Source organism: Canis aureus, chromosome 32 (assembly GCF_053574225.1).
Source record: "Canis aureus isolate CA01 chromosome 32, VMU_Caureus_v.1.0, whole genome shotgun sequence".
Lineage (NCBI taxonomy): Eukaryota > Metazoa > Chordata > Mammalia > Carnivora > Canidae > Canis > Canis aureus.
Window position 1 is genome coordinate 43,747,553 of NC_135642.1, and position 19,543 is coordinate 43,767,095.

General features: G+C 36.0%; 1 protein-coding gene and 1 long non-coding RNA gene across 4 annotated transcripts in view; one reads left to right on the forward strand and one right to left on the reverse strand.

Annotated features, from left to right (window-relative positions):
* LOC144303587 (uncharacterized) overlaps positions 1–4,318 on the forward strand; it is a 41,915-nt gene extending 37,597 nt beyond the window's left edge. The window contains exon 2 of the long non-coding RNA XR_013370610.1: positions 3,458–4,318. This is a non-coding gene — a long non-coding RNA (uncharacterized LOC144303587). The remainder of the gene's footprint in view (positions 1–3,457) is intronic.
* The window catches only part of HMG20A (high mobility group 20A), a 77,561-nt gene that overhangs the window by 48,725 nt on the left and 9,293 nt on the right, over positions 1–19,543 (reverse strand). The window lies entirely within an intron of this gene.

Genomic DNA, 19,543 nt, shown 5'->3' on the forward strand with positions numbered 1-19,543 from the left:
AAGTTCCTTCATCCACTAATGAAGGACAAAATGAATTCTAATTTGTTTGTCACACCATGAAACAGTACATTCAGTAAAATGATATGAATTAAAAACAATTCTACAAACTAGCAGAAAATAGGTATATGAAAAATTCAACATAAAATCACAACCATGAACATATATGCACATACATAAACACAAAGTTCTCTAATCACAGCATGCATTTCTGAATTCTTCTGTTAGTATTTATTTGCTATCTGGAAGTGAACCATGGTTAATCACAGTTAAACTGAAGGCTCTGAGATCAGACTGCCTGGATTCAAATCCCATCTTTTATTTTTCAGCTACGGAAGTTGGGCAAGTTAATATCTCTGAATCTGTCCTCTCATCTGTAAGTGAGGATAATAATAGTACCTACTGTAGAAGTTATTTGAAGAACTAATCCATGTACAGCAGGTAGTTTGCTGTCTATACATGGTAAGAGCCCAATAACAATAATGATAACAGTAATAGTAGCAACCATTCATTGAGTGCTTACTAAGTAACAGGCACTAGTCTAAGAGTTTTACAAGTATTATCCCATTCAATCCTCACAACTACCATGAGGTAGATACTATCATTAGCCTTTATTTTATAGTGAACAAACTGATCCATATAGAGAATAAGTAATGTAACCAAGTTAACCGTGGTAGTCATTATAGTTATTGACAAACATTTTTAGTTTTCCTTTCAGGAACACAGTAAGATCACACCATGCAACTCAGAGGGTCAACTAATAGTAGCAAGGATCCAAAAGCAATTTTCCATGTTTCCTTCCTCCATTGCAGTGATCACAAAAGTATATATTACAATGGAGTTTATATCAGCCTCCTTGCCTAACCAAAAAGTAGCATAGCCCCCTACCCCAACCCACTTTGGACAGCATGAGTGAGCAAAAAAAGCCACTGAGAGCCCGTAGTGGTCTTGTTATCATAGCAATAACCAAGTCTATCCTGAGAGTGAATTTCAGATTTGGTAGCATCATAATTACCCATTTATTCACAGCTAATGCTGAAAGTTTAAGAATTAAATTGTAGGAGAAAATTACACAATTCTATGCATTTCTTTCTTTTTTTGATGTGTGAACCAATGAAAGTTTACCATTATCTAATTCAGTATCAGAATTTAAGAATTATTGGTCAAAATGTCTTCGTAATCTTGGGCTAGGCAAAGATTTTAAAGAGGAAGCAAAAAGCACTAACAAGAGAAGAGAAAAATAATGAACTGGAGTTCACCAAAGTTAAGAACATCTGTTCATCAAAGGTCATGTTAAAAGAGTGAAAATGTAAGCCACAGACTGGAAAATAATATTTGTAACACATATATTCCCTAAGGACTCATATTCTGAATGGATAAAGAACTCCTACACATAGATGACCCATTTTTTTCTTTCAAAAGGGGATAAAAATAAAGCAAGTGCTTCATAAAAGAGACCATCCAAATGATCAACAACCATAGAAAAAAAATTATTCACCAAAATGGCTAAAATAAAAGACTGACAATACACAGTGTTGACAACATGAGGAGCAACTGCAATTCTCATATGTTGCTGCTAAGAATTTAAATATGCCCTATCACTCTGGAAAACAGTTTGGCAATAACTGCTAAAATAAACCTATCCTATGAACCAGCAACTGCATTCCTAGCAATATTACCTAGAAAAATGTATGATATTCACTAAAAGACATGTAATAAGGATGTGCATAGCCCCTTTATTAACAACAGCTTCAAAATGGAACCAACCCATGTTTTCATCAACAATGGCAAGGATACATTATGATATAATCCTACAGTGAAATCAGTGAAACACCTGCACAGATTGAACTACTGCTACATGCAACATGGATGAACTCACAGACATAACGATGTCAAAAGAAGTCAGGCCCAGAGAGTAAATATTCCTTGAATTCGTTTAGGTGATGTTTAAGTACAGGTAGAACTACTCTTTGGTTACAGAAATCAGCATAGCAGTTATCTACAGTAGGGAGAGAGAGGGTAGTGACTGGAGAGTCTCTTGCAGTGCTGGAAATATTCACAGATACATATATGTGTATATATGCGTGTGTGCATGTGTGTGCGTGTGTGCACGTGTGTATGTATGTATATATGCACAAATTCATTGACTTGTTCACTGAAGATTTATGTGCTTTACTGTAAATACTGCAGTTTTAAAAAGTTAAAAGGAAAAAAGGAAACACTGGTTTATTTTTTATTTTTATTTTTTTTAAATTTTTATTTATTTATTTATGATAGTCACACAGAGAGAGAGAGAGGCAGAGACACAGGCAGAGGGAGAAGCAGGCCCCATGCACCGGGAGCCCGACGTGGGATTCGATCCCGGGTCTCCAGGATCGCGCCCTGGGCCAAAGGCAGGCGCCAAACCGCTGTGCCACCCAGGGATCCCGAAACACTGGTTTAGATAAGAATTCCAAGGCTGAAAGTTTCAACAAAGATCACCAGGTCCAATAATACATTCAAGGCTCACATCCCAGCCTGAATGTTTCTCTTGGGAATGTATGAATAGCCCTGACCATTAGGTTTTTCTTGATTATGAACCTCAAACCTATTCCCAAGGAGCTTCCGCCCTTGGGTTCTCATTCTACTCTTGGGGACAAAGTACTCTTCTAAATCATATTCCCTCAGTTATCCCAAGACTAACTGATGAGACTCCCTTTCAAGTCTAAAAATTCTAGAATTCTGTATTTTTATTAGTTCACATTTCTTTCATTTGTTCTTTCTCTACATCTCTGTTGAACTTTACTCTTCTAACCAAAGTATTCTAAAGTTAAGCTTCAACCTGAGTAGATAACCAGCTTGTAGATTTTTACTCAAAATGTGAACTTCAAATGTAGGTCAATATTTACAGTATGTAGCTGGCCACATCTGTATGCTAGTGAGAGCAGGAAGGAACATCTCTCAATGCTTAATACATTAGAATACCAGAGTCCTTTATGAAAGATACTTAGCTCATTTGGATTTGGAGAAGGTTTACTATTAAATGTTCAAGATGGGAAGATAAGTATCTTTCTTTCTTTTCTTTTTTTTTTTTTTTTGAAAAGTATATTTCTTAGACAAAGCATAAGTCAAGTCAATTTTGGTCAGTATATACCAAGTAAGGATGAATATATAGAAAACACTGGTTGTGCCTAAAGTGATGAATCAGAGTGTGCTTCATGAACAAACATAAAAGCATTTCTCTAATCTCAAAGAGCCAATTGAAGCATTCATGGAATTGTGTATTTTAAGGCATTCAAAAGTCTTTGTAAAGTTTAGGAGATAAATGTAAAACTGGAAAGAGATTTTTCTCATACTTCAGACATTCTGTTTAAAAAGTGAAAGGCCAAAAATTTTGCCTGTTTTATCATTTCACACCTATGATTGACCTTTTACAATGCTACAATCTTATATTCTTACCATTTTGTCCTTTATTACACAGACTAGAACAATAATCAAGACAGACTCAAGATTATCTACAGATAATCCGCAACATGAATTATGCAAAATAAAATGTATTCATTTCATGATGTTTTGAGGCAAAATATAAAGTAAGAACAAGAAGGAAAATTTACTAACAGTAATGCCTTATTGTAATCTGGGAGAGAAATTCTTGCATGGCTGTGCTCTCCAAGACAAAATGTGCCCTGAAATTGATGGTTTTATGGAGCTGGCTGAGAAATATGGATGGAATAAAAACCTGAAGACAGTAAAGGTCATGTATCAGCCTGAACCAGGGAAATCCTAAACACAACTATAGAGTCTCATCAGCAACAACTAACTGAAGGCTTAAGCTGCACAATGTTCAATGATGTACTGATCTACAAAGGAGAAAACTAAATGTGCCAGGATATCAAACTCACACTTTTCTGAACTCCTCTGGAGCTGCCAACTTTTTATTCCTCAAACGCTTGGCACTTAAACTCTATTATCAGGAATCTTCCCTTGCATGTGCTACAGGCAATTCACACTTCACAGCTAGAAAACTGAAGCCATAATCTTTTCCCCAAGATCTGTTCCATCCCACATGTTCTCCATGGTGAGAGTACTCTACTGTCACGAAGGCTAAGAACTTGGAGTCCTTTTCAGCATTTCCCCTGCTCTTCCTGCCACAATGAATCCCTTGCCAAGCCCAGTTGATTCTGTCCTCTTCTGTGTTCCTGTTTTTACTGTCTCAGTTAAAGCCTTTAGTTTTTTTTGGCCTGAGTACTCCAACTGCCTCTACCTGTCCCTCCTGACTCCAATCGGTTTCCACATAACTACCAGTGATCATTCTAGAATAAAAATCTGATCATGCATATCATTCCTTGCTTAAAATCATTCAAGAGGCTACCCACTATCTTCAGTTGATTTTTTACTTTTTTCATTTAAAAATTCTGTTGAAAGCATAAAAGTCATACTTGTTTTGAGTCTTTAAAGCTCAAATGTTTTACAATAAGGATATATTATTTTATCATTAGAATAAACAACACTTGGCCCCATAATAGCGAACAATCACCTTACACCAGTTTCAGGATCAGGAAAAGGAACCTTGACACTTTTAAATGAAAGAGAATATAAAAAATTTATAGGGCGCCTGGGCGGCTCAGACAGTTGAGTGTCCGACTCGATTTTGGCTCACATTTTGATCTCAGGGTTGTGAGATGGAGGCCCTCGTCAGGTTCTGTATTCAGTGGGGATTTGGCTTGAGGATTCTCTCCCTCTGCCCCTTTCCCTACTTGCACTCTCTATCTTTCTAAAATAGAAATAAATAAACCTTTAAAAAATGTATTAAAAACAACTATATCTTCCTTATATTGAATTTACATCTTTAGTACCCTCTATTTGTTCTTGCATGAAATATTTTACAAATTTATCCCCTAGGGTGTAAGATGCATCTGGCTTGCTAATAAGGGCTATTATATAGAGCTGGCAAATATTTGGTAAAAAAAAAAATTGCAGCCCTGACCTTCTCTTTAAGTAAAAGAACAATAAAATCTATCAAATAGCTTGTGTCCAGGAAATAAACATAATTACAAAAAGATAAAATAAATGAGTATCATAAGATTTAATGCTCAATATGCATCCTTAGTCTTCTACCTGTGATGGAGTTAACTATTAGTTTTTCAACTGGGAAGATTATTTTCCGCAGTATCATATTTAAATACACGGTTTAGCTCTTCAAATTAACAAATTATTCAGACAGAGTAATTTCTAGTCTCTCCCATAACCCTTTTAATTACAGTGTCTATGTTATTTCCTGCAATACATTTCTGTTGCTATCAACTCCAAAATCTCTTGAGAGCAAATGCCATTCAGTTTTATTATACATGCATTACCAAGTAAGGCAGGAGAAGCTGTTGAACCAACTGAGATCCCATGATGCCAGTTTAATTTCAATCTGCCTTCCAGGCTCCCAAAACATGTCAGCACTATTGTAGTAAAGTAGGTTATAAGTTCTGGGTGATGTGATTTTCATTGAAAGACAAAGAGCAGAGTGTAGAGCAGACTATTATAGGTCATAGCAAAGTAAGTTCAGATCTGTAGCTATGATATATTTTTTTAGTATGCATATTTACTAAGTACTGAACAATAAACATGAAAATCCCAGCTAACAGTTAAATATACCAGGTTAAACACATGCTTTTCCTACCTTCTAAGAGGGCACAGCTTCAAATTAAACAAAACAAAAAAACAAAACAAAACAAAAAAAAAACAAAAAGAAAGAAAGAAAAAGAGAAGGATGTAAATAACAGTGTGGTGTTTAGGAGGAAAGAAGCTCTCACAATCATTTTACTATACTCATAAAATGATGCACCGCTAAACTTAAATCCATTTAATGTATTTGAAAAACAGCATTTTGAATTTCAAATCTTTGAACTCAAGCCTTTCATCAGATGATCAACTGATAACAGGAGAGTGTCCTTGATACAAATATGGTTGCTGTATCATTGGCTAAGCATTTTCTACTTTTTAATAAGAAGGATGCAATCACACCAATTCATCCTTAGTCTTCCACCCAGTCCCACTGGAGCAGCAACACTCACCTGTAGGGTAACACTCTAAAACAGGATGCAGATAGAAATCAATTCCAATCCCATGCACCAGAATTATTTTATTACAGGACAGACACACAAAAACTGAGCTGTAATTTCTAGTGTGGCAAGGCTTTACTTATCCCCCCCCAAAATATTAAGTCTTTTGCAGAAATAAACTCTAGAAACAGTGACATAGGGATATAAGGGAAAGGCTGTAAATAATATATCTACTCTACTCCTTACCAATGATAGTGCTGAACAAATCAGAAAAGACACATAATCAGGAATGGTTGAAAGCTAGAAAGATATACTTGCCCAAGTCTTTCTTGGTACAATAAATCAATCTGTATACTATCCTCAGTATCATGTACTGCTGGAGAAAGATTTTAATTAAAACGCCAGGGAGAAGAAATCTGCCAATTAGAATTTTGCAAGTAGTTTGTTTTGCAAGGAAATAAATGGCTAGCAGCTGACATTGTCTTTCTGGCAAAATAAAGCTGCTCTTTCCCCTTTTTTTGAAATAAACATAAAAACCATTATGTTTATTTAATATACTCCTTAAACTGGTAATTAGCTTGAAAAGAGTGTTTTTACATCCGGCAGAGTTCCCTCTACTTAAATCTCCCCACCTCCTCTATAACCATAGTGTACCATATTTGTATATTGCTATAGTACTACAAAAAGAAATGAAATATTCTTTTAATATATCATATCACTAGCTCTAAAGTCAGTGATCTACATTTTAAAAATCTGAAAAAGCCAGCAGTAGCAACCAGAGGATTATGAAATTCAGAAACGTATTTAGTCATACTCAAGAGCAGACATTTTAAAACTTCTATGAGCCCTAATTTCATTGATACGAAAATAGCTATGAATGTCTGGTAAATATGCAAATATCAATAAATAGATGAAGCTTTAAAAATTATTTCACCAAGAGAGAATTAACAATTTTGCTAAAGGTAGAATAATGATGATGTTGATGGTGATGCTGTTAGAAACTTGGCTTTTCAAAAGCATTCAAAATTCTCATTCTTGTTTTACTCCCCTTCCCCACCACAGCCCTGAATCTGCTTATATTTACAAAAAACATCTGGCATGTTTTTTCAATTTATCAGAGAATTCTAGGCATGGTATCTAGACTTCAGAAATTAAGAATGTCTCATTTACTATACATTAAGAAATATGATGAATCCCTAAAATTGTTCCTCTTGAAATTTACTTAGTCTAAAGTTGGTACTAAACAGGCATTTTTAAATGTTCATGCTATTGACCTAAAAACTGTTTCAAGTTGTTGGACTTACCATTTTCTACCAAACATACAATGAAACATCTCATTTTACTGAAATTAACTTAAAAAAATTAAAATTTTAATTAAAAACTCAGTCTAAGATTAAGAAAAATACAAGCTCTTAAGAAAACGTAGAATATTTTGTAATATCAGATCATAACTCTGTACTGTTTATGAAACATATATGAAGACATTAGTGTTATGAAATGTTATTTTTGCCTGTTGTGATTAAAAGGGATGTCATATACTTATTGTGGTGGCATACCTATGTGACTGAAATAGCTTATAATCTTTACACAAACAATACTGTCAATCTCAGTAGTAAGCAAATGCAATTAGACCACCTGTCCATCCTTCTTAGTGCCCTATTAAAAAAAAAAAAAAAAAAAAAAAAAAGGAAGTTCTAGAAAAGACGACAAATTACTTAGCCAAGATTGCCACTGAGAACATCCTGTCTCTAGTTTTTTAGAGCTTCAATCTAAGAAATGTGGGTAGGTGTATTCTTCTTTGGGGGCTTAAATAAAATTTGCCCAAAAGTGACAGTTCAGCTTAGCATACAAACTATACATCACTGAGAAGGCTGACTTATCATCAAAAATGGTCTCCAGGCATTACAATGATTATGTGGTGCCTTTCTCAGAGAGCAATTCTGAAGAAATAAAAGACTAAACCCGAGGAAACAAATAACCCCTTCATGCTCCCAGGGCATAGGCACACATATGAAATGGTTCCTGACCTATAATTTACCTTAGGTGGCACGCTATCTTGTCTCATTTACCATATATTTACTAAACATAAAATAGGCATTTAGTTAAGATACCAGAACTATAACAGGGAGCAAAACAGTCGCTGTTGTCATGAAAGTTATGATTTGAGGTGAAAGACATCAAGCAAATATACCAATAAACAAAATTTAAAATCAATAAATTCTACGAAGGAAAACAAGGCACTATAGAACGACAGTGGGAGTTGTCATTTAGATAGGGCACTTCTTGGGATGCCTGGGTGGCTCAGCGGTTGAGCTTGTGCCTTGGGCTCAGGGTGTGATCCGGAGTCCCAGGATCGAGTCCCACATCAGGCTCTTTGCAGCGAGCCTGCATCTCCCTCTGCCTCTGTTTCTGCCTCTCTGTGTCTCTCATGAATAAAGTCTTAAAAAAAAAAAATGACAGGGCACTTCTCTAAGAAGTGAGTTGAATGTTAAATAGGTACATTCCATGCTGAATAACTAGCTTATCAGGCCTTGAGGTGAGAAATAACTTGGTGCTTCAGAGGAAGTGAGAGAAGGCTAGGGCGGGCTGTAGAAAATGGTCAGGAGAGCAATAAAGAGGTAGGCAAGAGCTACATCCTGCAGAGACATGGGGACACATTAAAGGTTTGAGTTTTCTCCAAAGTCGGAGAACAAATCTTTGAAGAATTTTTTAAGGCACGATATATTTATGCTTTTGAAGGATTCTAACTTCTGTGTGAAGAATGGAGTGATGAATAGTAAGAATGGATCCAGAAGGACCAGTTGAGAAGCTACAGCTAGTCCACCACAGCAAGATGGTGGCTTGAAATAGCATAGTGGGGTAGAGATATAGCAGAGAGTGATCCAAGATGTATTCAGGAAGCAGGACTGATAGAATCTGGTAGTGGTCTGGATGAGTGTGTGTGTGTGTGTGTGTGTGCCTGTGCCATGTGACATGTGTAAGGTAATGAGAGGTCTCTAGAGTGATTAAAGACGTCTAATTCGGAAGTTAGTAAATATTTATAGAGGTCACGAAGCCCAAAGATGATGGGGAAATAGAGAAAGAGCAACAGCTTAAGATTGAATATGTTCATTAAGATGCCTTTGAGACAAATATCAAGTTGGAAGCTGAATACCAGACCCTAGAGCTCAGAAGTCTGGGCTGGTGATAGAAATTTAGGGATTTTTAGCACATATGGTGGCTGGTATTTTAAGTCAAGAATGTAAGAGATATCCTGGGGAGAGATGGGAGAGTAAGGAAAGAGGATTGAGTCCTGAGGAATTCAATAGATGAACAGGAGTTTGCAAACCCTAAGAATCTTATGATACTGAGAAGACGTGAACAGAGGCCGCCAGAAAAGCAGGAGTGAGTGGTGTCAAAGGGTATTTGAAGAAATAAATCCAAATGTTGCTGAGAGATTAAACGAGAATGTGAAAGATGTCCATTTTTTGGCAACATGGAAGTTATCAGTTGATCTGGCAAGATGCTTCTGATGGAGTGGTAGTTGTAGATAAGCATATCATCTACATGGTTTGTGGCAGGGGGTATCTAGAAAAATAGCCTTTAAAGTAATTTGGAGGAGGTTCAGTAAACTCAATTAGAAAAAAAAAATATACAAATTATAAGTCCGTAGCTTGTGAAAAAGTATGACTTTCTCCCTTCCATTCACTATCCCCATGAAAGTCACTGGTGTGATTTCTCACATCATAAATTTGTTTTGCTTGTTTTCAAACTTTATCCATATACTACATACTCATTGGTGTCTGGCTTCTTTTGCTCAGTATTATGCTTGATGATCATCCATGTTGTTAATAGAATTTACTCACCCTTTCTACTTTGATGGATGTTAAGGCTACTAATAATTCTACTATGAATACTCTTGTTCTTTCTTATCTTTTGGTGAACATATGTATAGATTTCTGTGGGCCGTACACCCCAGAATAGCTAGGTTAGAGGGTATACACGTTCGCTTTTAGAATATACAGCCAAACGGATTTTCAAAATACTTTTAACGATTTGCATACACGCCTACCAGTAGCATATAAGTTTTCAGTTGTTCCACGACAACATACTTGATATTGTCAGTCTTTTAAAATCTCAGTTATTTCTTAGGGTATGTAGTGCTATCTCACTGTGGTTTTGATTTGAATTTATTCAAGGACTAACGATAATTAGATACATATGTCTTTGGATGAACATAAGTTCTTGATTTTAATAAAAGTCCAGTTTAGCAATCTTCTTCCTTTTTGGATCCTCACCTTTTCCAATTGAAGGTGTCTTTTCCGTAAAGTTTTATCTTTAACATTTAGATCTATGATCTAACTGGAAGTGATTCTTGTGAGGTAGGAATCAAGACTCATTTTTTTCCTCTTCTCATGACCTAGCACTATTCACTGAAAAATCTGTTCTTTCTCTACTGTGCTGCAGTACCTTTGCTGTTGTAAATCAAGTAAACACATATGTGTTAGACTGTTTCTGGGCTCTTTATTCTGTTCCATATATCCATTTATCTATCCTTGTGTGAATATGACGCTAATTACTGCAGCTTTTTAATAGATCCTGCTACCTGGCAATGAAAGTCCTCCAGTTTTGTTAAGATTGTCTTGACTACTCTTAGTCCTTTTCATGTCCATGTGGATGTTAAAACTAATTTGACATTTTATTAGGATTCTATTTAATCTATAGACCAATTTGGGAAGAAGTCAACCTTCATAGTATTGAGTTTCCCAATCTGACTAGATTATTAGCTCTTAATTTCTGTTAGTTTTCTGTTGAAAGGTCTTGCAAGACTTGTGTGATTTTTTTGGATTCCGTTATAAATGGTATTGTTTTCATAAATTTCATTTTCTAACTTATGGTTGCTTTATACAAATTAATTTTGCATTTTGACCTTGCATAGAGGGAGAAGCAGATTCCCTGCTGAGCAGGGAGCCCAATGTAGGGGCTCAGTCCCAGGACCCTGTGATCATGACCTGGGCCAAAGGCAGCTGCTAAAACTCACTGAGCCACCCAGGCATCCCTCACATGTTATTATTTTATTTCATTTTTTTCAAAAGACTCTTTAGGTAAAGATGATTGGCATTATAATCCCATTTTATATGTGGAGAAGTTTGAGAGTCAGGATTTGGCCAAGCTAATAGAACCAAATTCCTAGATTTGGCTAAGGTCTTAGAGTGGCAGCCTGGAGGAGAATCTGGTGGCTGACTCTTGATCTTTAGTCTTGTTAAATTCATGTATTAATTATAATAATTTGTAGATTCTTTTAGATGTTTTACATTCCCAAATAATACATTTATGTTAATCAACAAGACTGGCCTGTAAATATCTTCTCTCAAAATATGATGGTTGGGTTTTGGCATCAAGGCTTTGCTCATTTCAGAAATTCTATGGAAGAACTTGAGTTAAGATTAGGGCTACTTCTTTAAACGCTGTAAGCACCAGTGCGTGCTTGGGTGGCTTGGTTGGTTAAGCATCTGCCTTTGGCTCAGGTCATGACCCCAGGGTCCTGGGAAAGAGCACCAAGTCGGGCTCCCTGCTTAGCAGGGAGTATGCTTCTCCTTTTTTCAAATAAATAAATAAATAAATATAATCTTAAAAAAAAAAAAAAAGATTCATCAATCAGGTCATCTAGGTATGTTGTTTTTGGTGACAACATTTAAATAATGGATTCAATGTCTCTTAACAGGTAAAAGCGGTATTTAAAAATTCTATTACTTCATATGCCAATATTGGTAAAGTATGTTTACCATTTCACCTGAAATTTAAGATTTGCTTGCATAAAGTTGTTCATAATATTTTCTTAACATTTTAACATCTGTAGAATCTGTGGAGAAATGTCTTCTTTTCATTCCTAGTATTGTGTTCTCTTTTATCCTGATCTGTATTGCTAGAGGTTTATGCATCTTACTGATTTTTTCAAAGAATGAACTTCTGGATTTGTTGATACTTCCAATTGTACATTTGGCTTCAATTTCACTAATTTTTATTTTATAATTTCCTTTCTTCTACTTTGGGTTTGCTGTTCTCCTAATTTCTTGAGATGGATATTTATCATTGATTTTTGACTTTTTTCTTTTCTAATATATTTATAGCTATAAATTTCCCATCCTATATAGCTTTAGTAGGTTCACATATACTTTATTTATTTATAAATAAAGATTTTATTTATTTATTCATGAAAGACACACAGAGAGAGGCAGAGACACAGGCAGAGGGAGAAGCAGGCTCCATGCAGGGAGCCTGACGTGGGACTCGATCCCGGGACTCCAGGATCATACCCTGGGCCAAAAGCAGGCGCTAAACCATTGTGCCACCCAGGGATCCCTCTCTCTCTCTCTATATATATATATTTTTTTTTTAACATATATTTTAATATACTGTACTTTCATTATCATTCTGTTGCAAATGTGTTCTAATTCTACAGTGCTTTCTTTCTGATCCGATGGGTTATTTGGAAATGTATTTTGGGAGGAGTTTGCTAGGTACTCTTTTATAATCCATTTCTTACTTAACTCTATTATGGTCAGATAAACATATCCTGGATTAAATTTGTTAAGACTTTCTCTGTGGCCCATCATATGATCCATTTTGGTAAAGGGTCCTTGTGAACTTGAAAAAACATTTTTGAAGCTGTATTACTAGATACATACAAACTTACAGTTCTTACATTTTCCTGATAGAATGATCATTTGGGGGTGTCTGGCTGGCTCAGTCAGTGGAATGTGACTTTTGATCTTTGGGTTGTGGATTTGAACCCCATATTGGGTGTAGATTACTTAAAAAAAAAAAAAAAAAAGAAAATCTTAAAAAAAAAGACCCTTTTAGAATTACAAAATATTCTTATTTCTAATTATTCTTCTTGTATTGAAGTCTACTGTGTATTGCTATTAATATAATACATATTTTTGTTTAGTGTTTGTATGATATTTTCCATTACATATACTTTCAATCTTTCTGAGTCTTTACATTTATGTTGCATTTTTCATAACCAGTATGTAGTTAGACTAAAAACAATCTGACATTTACTGTCTCTTAAGCAGTCTTTAAGTATAATTTGGTTTCTACCTATTATGTTATTGTTTCTATATGTCTCGTCTGTTATATGTCTTTCTCTTTTCTTTCCTTCTTTTGGATTAATCTAGTGGTTTTTCATTCAGTTTTTCTCCTAGGTATACATTCACTTACTGTTCTTTTATTGGTTACATTAGAGATTACAACATACATCATTGACTTTAGTCTAATAAAACATTAGTAATTCTACTTCCCACACAATGCTAAGAGCTTAGTACATTTTATTTCCATTTACACTGATTCCACCTTTTGTGCTACAATTATCATACATTTTGATTTTGTATATATATTTAAAACCCCAAAAGACATTATTGTTGTTTTTATATAGTTAATATTAATATAGCTGTATCTGTGTTTTTATCCTTTGTGTTGCTCTTCATTTCTTTCTTGAACCTTCAAGTTTCCATCTAGGACCATTTTTCTTCTACTTGAAAAATTACCTGTAGGTGTTTCTGCTTTTTTCTTTTAATGAGGGTCTGTATGCACTATGTTGTTTTAGTTATTTTTTTGGTAATCTCTTTACATCTCATGTACTTCAGAACATTTTCATTGGGAATTGAATTTTAGATTGACAGTTATTTTCTTTAAGGACTTTAAATATTATATTCCATTAAAAAAAAGATTTTATTTATTCATGAGAGACACACAGAGAGAGAGGCAGAGACACAAGGAGAGGGATTAGCAGGCTCCATGCAGGGAGCCAGAGGTGCAACTTGATCCTGGGTCTCCAGGACCACACCCTGGGTGAAGGCAGCAGTGAACAATGGAACAATGGAACAATGGAACAATATTCCTTTGTTTTTTGACCTCCATTATTTCTGTTGAGAAGTCAGATGTCAAAAAAATAAATAAATAAATAAAATAAATTTAAAAAAACTAAAAAAAAAAAAAGAGAGAGAAGTCAGATGTCAGTCTTATTGTTTCTTTGAATATGAAGGGTCTTTAATTCTCCAGCTAATTTTAGCAGTTTTACTACAAAGTGCCTAAGTTTGGCATTCCTTGTATGTGTGTATGTATGTATTCATTCATTCCTTGCATTTAGTCTGCTTGGGGTTTATAATACTTCTGAAATCCATGGCTTGAGGTCTTTCATCTGTCTTGGAAAATTCTGTCATTATGTCAAAAGTTTAGCAAAGCTACTCCATGGTATTGCTGCCTTGGTGTCCATTTTGTTTGGTCAAGCAGTCCAGGCGGGTGAGGGGAGCTTAAACTGATTCACCCTTCATCAAAGCAGATGCCTTAGATAAGAGCCTGCAGAGTCACCCATAATTTAAGTCACACTTAAATTAAGTTCCTGGTATGACTTCCCGAACAGCCTTTGTGATAACAGTCTCTCCTGCCTCAAAGGACCTTCCCCTTGTGTACTGCCTAGGTTAAGATCCCCTTGGAGCTTACCAAATTCTGTTCTGTTGGTTTCAACTGACCAGTCAAGTCTTAGCCTAGGAACTGCAAAGCACTCCACCCATGGAGCCTCATAAAGGCATATGCCCCAGGTCCTGTGGCTCTCTTTATCTGCACCCTGCCTTGATCTTCCTGTATGGTCCCTCAAGGTGTACAAGGTGTACTTCCTCTAGGACCTGTGAGAAATAATTTTTCTATTTTTCTCTTTCAATTTTTCAATTTTTCTATTTCAATTTCCTTATAGTCTTTTATTGATGTGCTTCACCACCTGACCCCCAGAGCTCTGCCTACCAAAGGTTAATAATTAGTCATAACACATTATCTCTTCAAACATTGCTTCCTCTAATTTTCTCTCTTCTTTTCTGGGACTCCAGTAACAAATGTATCAGACTTTTTCATTATTTCCCATTTTCATATTGCTGCTATAACAAATTACCACAGAACTATTAGCTTAGAGTAATAAAAATTTATTTTCTTATAGTCTGAATACTAGAAGTCTAAAATGGTTCCAAAGAGTTAGATTCATCTGGAGGCTCTAGGGGAGAATCCATTTTCTTGCCTTTTCCAGCTTCTAGGTGCTGCCTCCATTCCCTGGTTTACGGCCCCTTCCTCCATCTTCAAGGCCAAGAGTGTAGCATCTTCTCTTCTCTCTCACCTGCTTCTGTATATCTTTTTTCTATATCTCTTATCTTCTTGCCTCCTACTTAAGACCCTTCTGATTACACAGGACATATACAGAGAATCCAGGATAATCTTACCTCAAGATTCCTAATTTAGTTCTTTTTTGCTATGTGGGGTAATGCATGCACAGGTTCTGGGATTAGGATATGGACATCTTTCAGGGGCCATTATCCAGCCTCCCACATTTCTTTTATACTTTTTATTATATTTTCATCCTTTTTCTTTTCCATGCTTCAATCAGATATTCTCTAAGGCTCTATCTTCCAATTCACCTCTTCTGGCTTGTTAAATCCTATTAATAGTTCTTAGTTTCAATCATTTTATTTTTTGGTTTCTAGAACTTCCAAATGATTTTTAAAATAAATTGTACTTCTCTAGTGACATTTTCTACTCTAGCATCTATTTTTAAAAACATATTAGTCACAGGGATGCCTGGGTGGCTCAGTGGTTGAGTGTCTACCTTTGGCTCAGGGGGTGATCCTGGGTCCGGGGATCAAGCCCTGCATCGGGCTCCCTGAGAGGTACCTGCTTCTCCTTCTGCCTGTGTCTCTGCCTCTGTGTCTCTCATGAATATATAAATATCTTTAAAAAACCCAAACATATTAGTCACAATCTGCGTCTGATAACTCCAATATCTGTATTACTTTATCTGTTCCCATTGTCTATATTTTCTCTCAATTCTATTATTTTCATATGTCTGGTAATATTTGGTAGCAAGGTAGATCTGATACATGAAAAATTATAGAAGCTTTGGATGATACTACTTCCTTCAAAGAGAAATCACTCTCTTCTCTGGAATGAAACAATAGACAGATCATCTTATTTAAAAATTTTTTAAGATTTTATTTATTTATTCATGAGAGAGAGAGAGAGAGAGAGAGAGAGAGAGGCAGGCAGAGACACAGGCAGAGGGAGAAGCAGGCTCCATGCAGGGAGCCCGACATGGGACTCGATCTCAGGGTCCCCAGGACCAGGCCCTGGGCTGAAGGTGGCGCTAAACCGTGGAGCCACTGGGGCTGCCCCAGATCATCTTATTTTAATCAGAAACTGAGCTGATTTGAAGTTAGGTGGTAATTTTTGTAAGGCTCTCTGTCTCTAGGTTGCATCCAATCCCACTTGAAAGTCTGGGATATTTATTGGTCCTTTCCTCCTTGGAGGGACCTGAATTTTATCTTTTGCTTCTTAACATCATGAGATAGACAAAAATTTCACTCTGCTTTTCAGGGGTTTTCTGCTTAGCTTCTTAGCCTTTGACTCTGTGCAGCAAATACCTTGAGGGGCAAATAAATTTAAAAAATCATTTCTTGGTGCCTAACCTTCTCTTTTAGGATTTTGGCTCCTAAGCATTGGCCACCTGGGGAATCCCTAAACCCCAATTTTTAAAAATAGATTTTATTTATTTATTCATGAGAGACACAGAAAGAGAGAGGCAGAGACACAGGCAGAGGGAGAAGCAGGCTCCATGCAGGGAGCCCCATGTGGGACTCAATCCTGGGACCCCAGGATCATGCCCTGGGCCAAAGGCAGGCGCTCAACCACTGAGCCTCCAAGGCGTCCCTAAACCCCAATTTTTATGTACCAACTCTACACTGGCTCCTCTGCTTCTAGCAGAAATCCTCTGCTAAGTTCTGTAACTTCTTCTATTGTCCTATGAATTAAGCAAATTCCTAGAGGGGAAAGGAGAAGCATAGAACATAAGCCCACTTCTTTAAAGTTGCCTGGGCTCCATAATTTTGGTTTCTTAAGTTCTGGCTCTTTCAGTATGTCTCTGATACCCTCAGAATTCTTTTCTTCTTCTTCTTTTTTTTTTTGGATATTATCTGCCTTTTCATGTTATTCACAGCAAAAGTATTAGTCTGCAGCAATCTATTCCTTCAGAGCCAGAAGTGGAAGTGATGCCAGAGTTCTCAATCAAAACTCTACTACTTATAAGCTGTGTGACTTTGGCAAATTACTTAACCTAGATATTCAAACATTCTGAGCTTCAATTTTCATTTATGTGAAATGAAAATACTATCTTATAAAGTTATCAGGGTGTGAAGATGAAATGCATTTGTAAAATGTCTAGTAACAAAAACACTTAATGAAGGCTTACTATGTGACAGGCACTTTATATGGATTTAATGATTTAATGGAGATATGGTTTTTATCTCCCATTTCCTTTCCAACGTCACATACTGGTAAGTGATGGAGCTAGGATTTGACTCTAGAGCACTTTTCTTACCAACTACTCAATACCACTTCTATAATATTGCTTTCGTATTGTATCTGAAACCAGTTAAATGCTCAATAAATGTCAGTTATTATTACACAGAAAATATAAATGCTTCAGAAATATACACTAATCACATCAGTTTTTCTCTTCTTCCATTTATTTTTCCTTTTTTGAAAAAACATTTTTTAACATTATTTTATTTATTTTTTAAAGATTTTATTTATTCATGAGAGACACAGAAAGAGAGAGAGAGGCAGAGACACAGGCAGAGGAAGAAGCAGGCTCCACGCAGGGAGCCGGACATGGGACTCGATCCTGGGACCCCGGGGGGCCACACCCTGGGCTGAAGGTGGCGCTAAACCACTGAGGCACCTGGGCTGCCCTGAAAAACAATCTTAAAACATCTTTCTATAAATTTTAAAAGAAGCTATTGTGAAAAGTGTCTAATAGCCTACTGAATGGAGAAGTAATAATTTGCTTAACCCTTACTTTATTGTTGGATATTTATATTTTTTAGACAGTATATATCAATACTATTAATATTTTGTGCCTTTACCTACTTTCCTTATTTGAAGTATTTTCTTAGAATAAAATCCTAGCACTGCAATTACCAGCTCAAGACTACGAATACTTTATTATTCTGATATAATAGAATTTTGCTGATATAACAGCTATCTCGTTTCCCCAAAGAATTGTGGTAATTGTGATGTTACCAGGAACAAATGAAGGGTTTGTGTTAGAATTGGAATTAAAGCTATGGAGTATAGAAATGAAAGAAATGTAGAGATGGGAAAGAGAAGATACATATTCTGAGGCTAAGAAAGAATGGAGTACCTGGATACTAATTCCTGTGAAAGAGGGTTATTAGTTTCACTTAAAGGACTAGGAATGGAAAAAGGACTGGGCTGTGTTGAAAATTCAAATGCTTCAATATAAATACACATACATATACATCATAATCTGGGACGCCTGGGTGGCTCAGCGGTTAAGCGCCTGCCTTTGGCCTAGGGCAGGATCCTGGAGTCCCAGGATCCAGTCCCACATCGGGCTCCCTGCATGGAACCTGCCTCTCTCTCTGCCTGTGTCTCTGCCTCTGCCTCTCTCTCTCCCTCTGACTCTCATAAATAAATAAAAATCTTAAAAATATATACATCATAATCGCTTATGAATAATGTTTCTGTGATAAAGTTTCAAAAGATATGCGTTTCCCACCCTCATCAATGCAATGTTGGATACAGATAAATATTTAGGTGTAATTTACAGATTGGCTATCTGATATACCTGGGTTTAACTTGGTCTTTAGTACTGCTTATTCTAACCTAACATTTAGTAATCTGGTGTGTGGATCTATATTACTGCTGCTTGAAGATACACAAAGAAATAATCTCTCTTGAGGATAACATATTAAATTATAAAAAATTATGCATATAAATTACAAAATAACCCCACGTTACTGTTTTCTCTTTTAGCCAATTTAGTAAACCATACTGGGAAGCAGGTGGCCTGTGTTCTAGCAACCTGTTGTGTTATTTGCTTGGTGCATAATTTTGGGCCTTCATCATCTTACCTATATATTGGGATTGTATTTTATCTAACTATAAACCAGTATTGGAAAATGACATCTCTTGTTTAATATTTCTAATCTTGAGGTGCCTGGGTGGCTCAGTCAGTTAAATGTCTGCTTTCAGCTTGGGTCTTGATCCCAGGATCCTGGGATGGAGCCCCACATCAGGCCTCCCTGCTCATGGGCAGTCTGCTTCTTCCTCTCCTTCTGCCCCTTTCGCCGCTCATTCTCCCTCTCTCTTAAATAATAAAATCTTTTGAAAAAGAATATTCCTAATCTTAAATATATTTAGCGAGTATATGATACTTGAATAAAAGTGGAAGAATTTTTCTTTTGCTAATGCCTACTACGATTTGAGTATCTTTTTAAAAAAAATTTTGATCATCTTATTAACCTCATTACCAGGTTAGATTTGAAGTTATTATTTTAAAAGTCACTTTATGGGATTCTCTTAGGGCCATTTGTCTGCTCCTTTGACCATCAGATGAATCTCAATGTATATACTCAAGGGCAGTTGCTTTTCTATCACTGCCTTCCTCTTTCTCCTTTGCTCCTATTATAGAT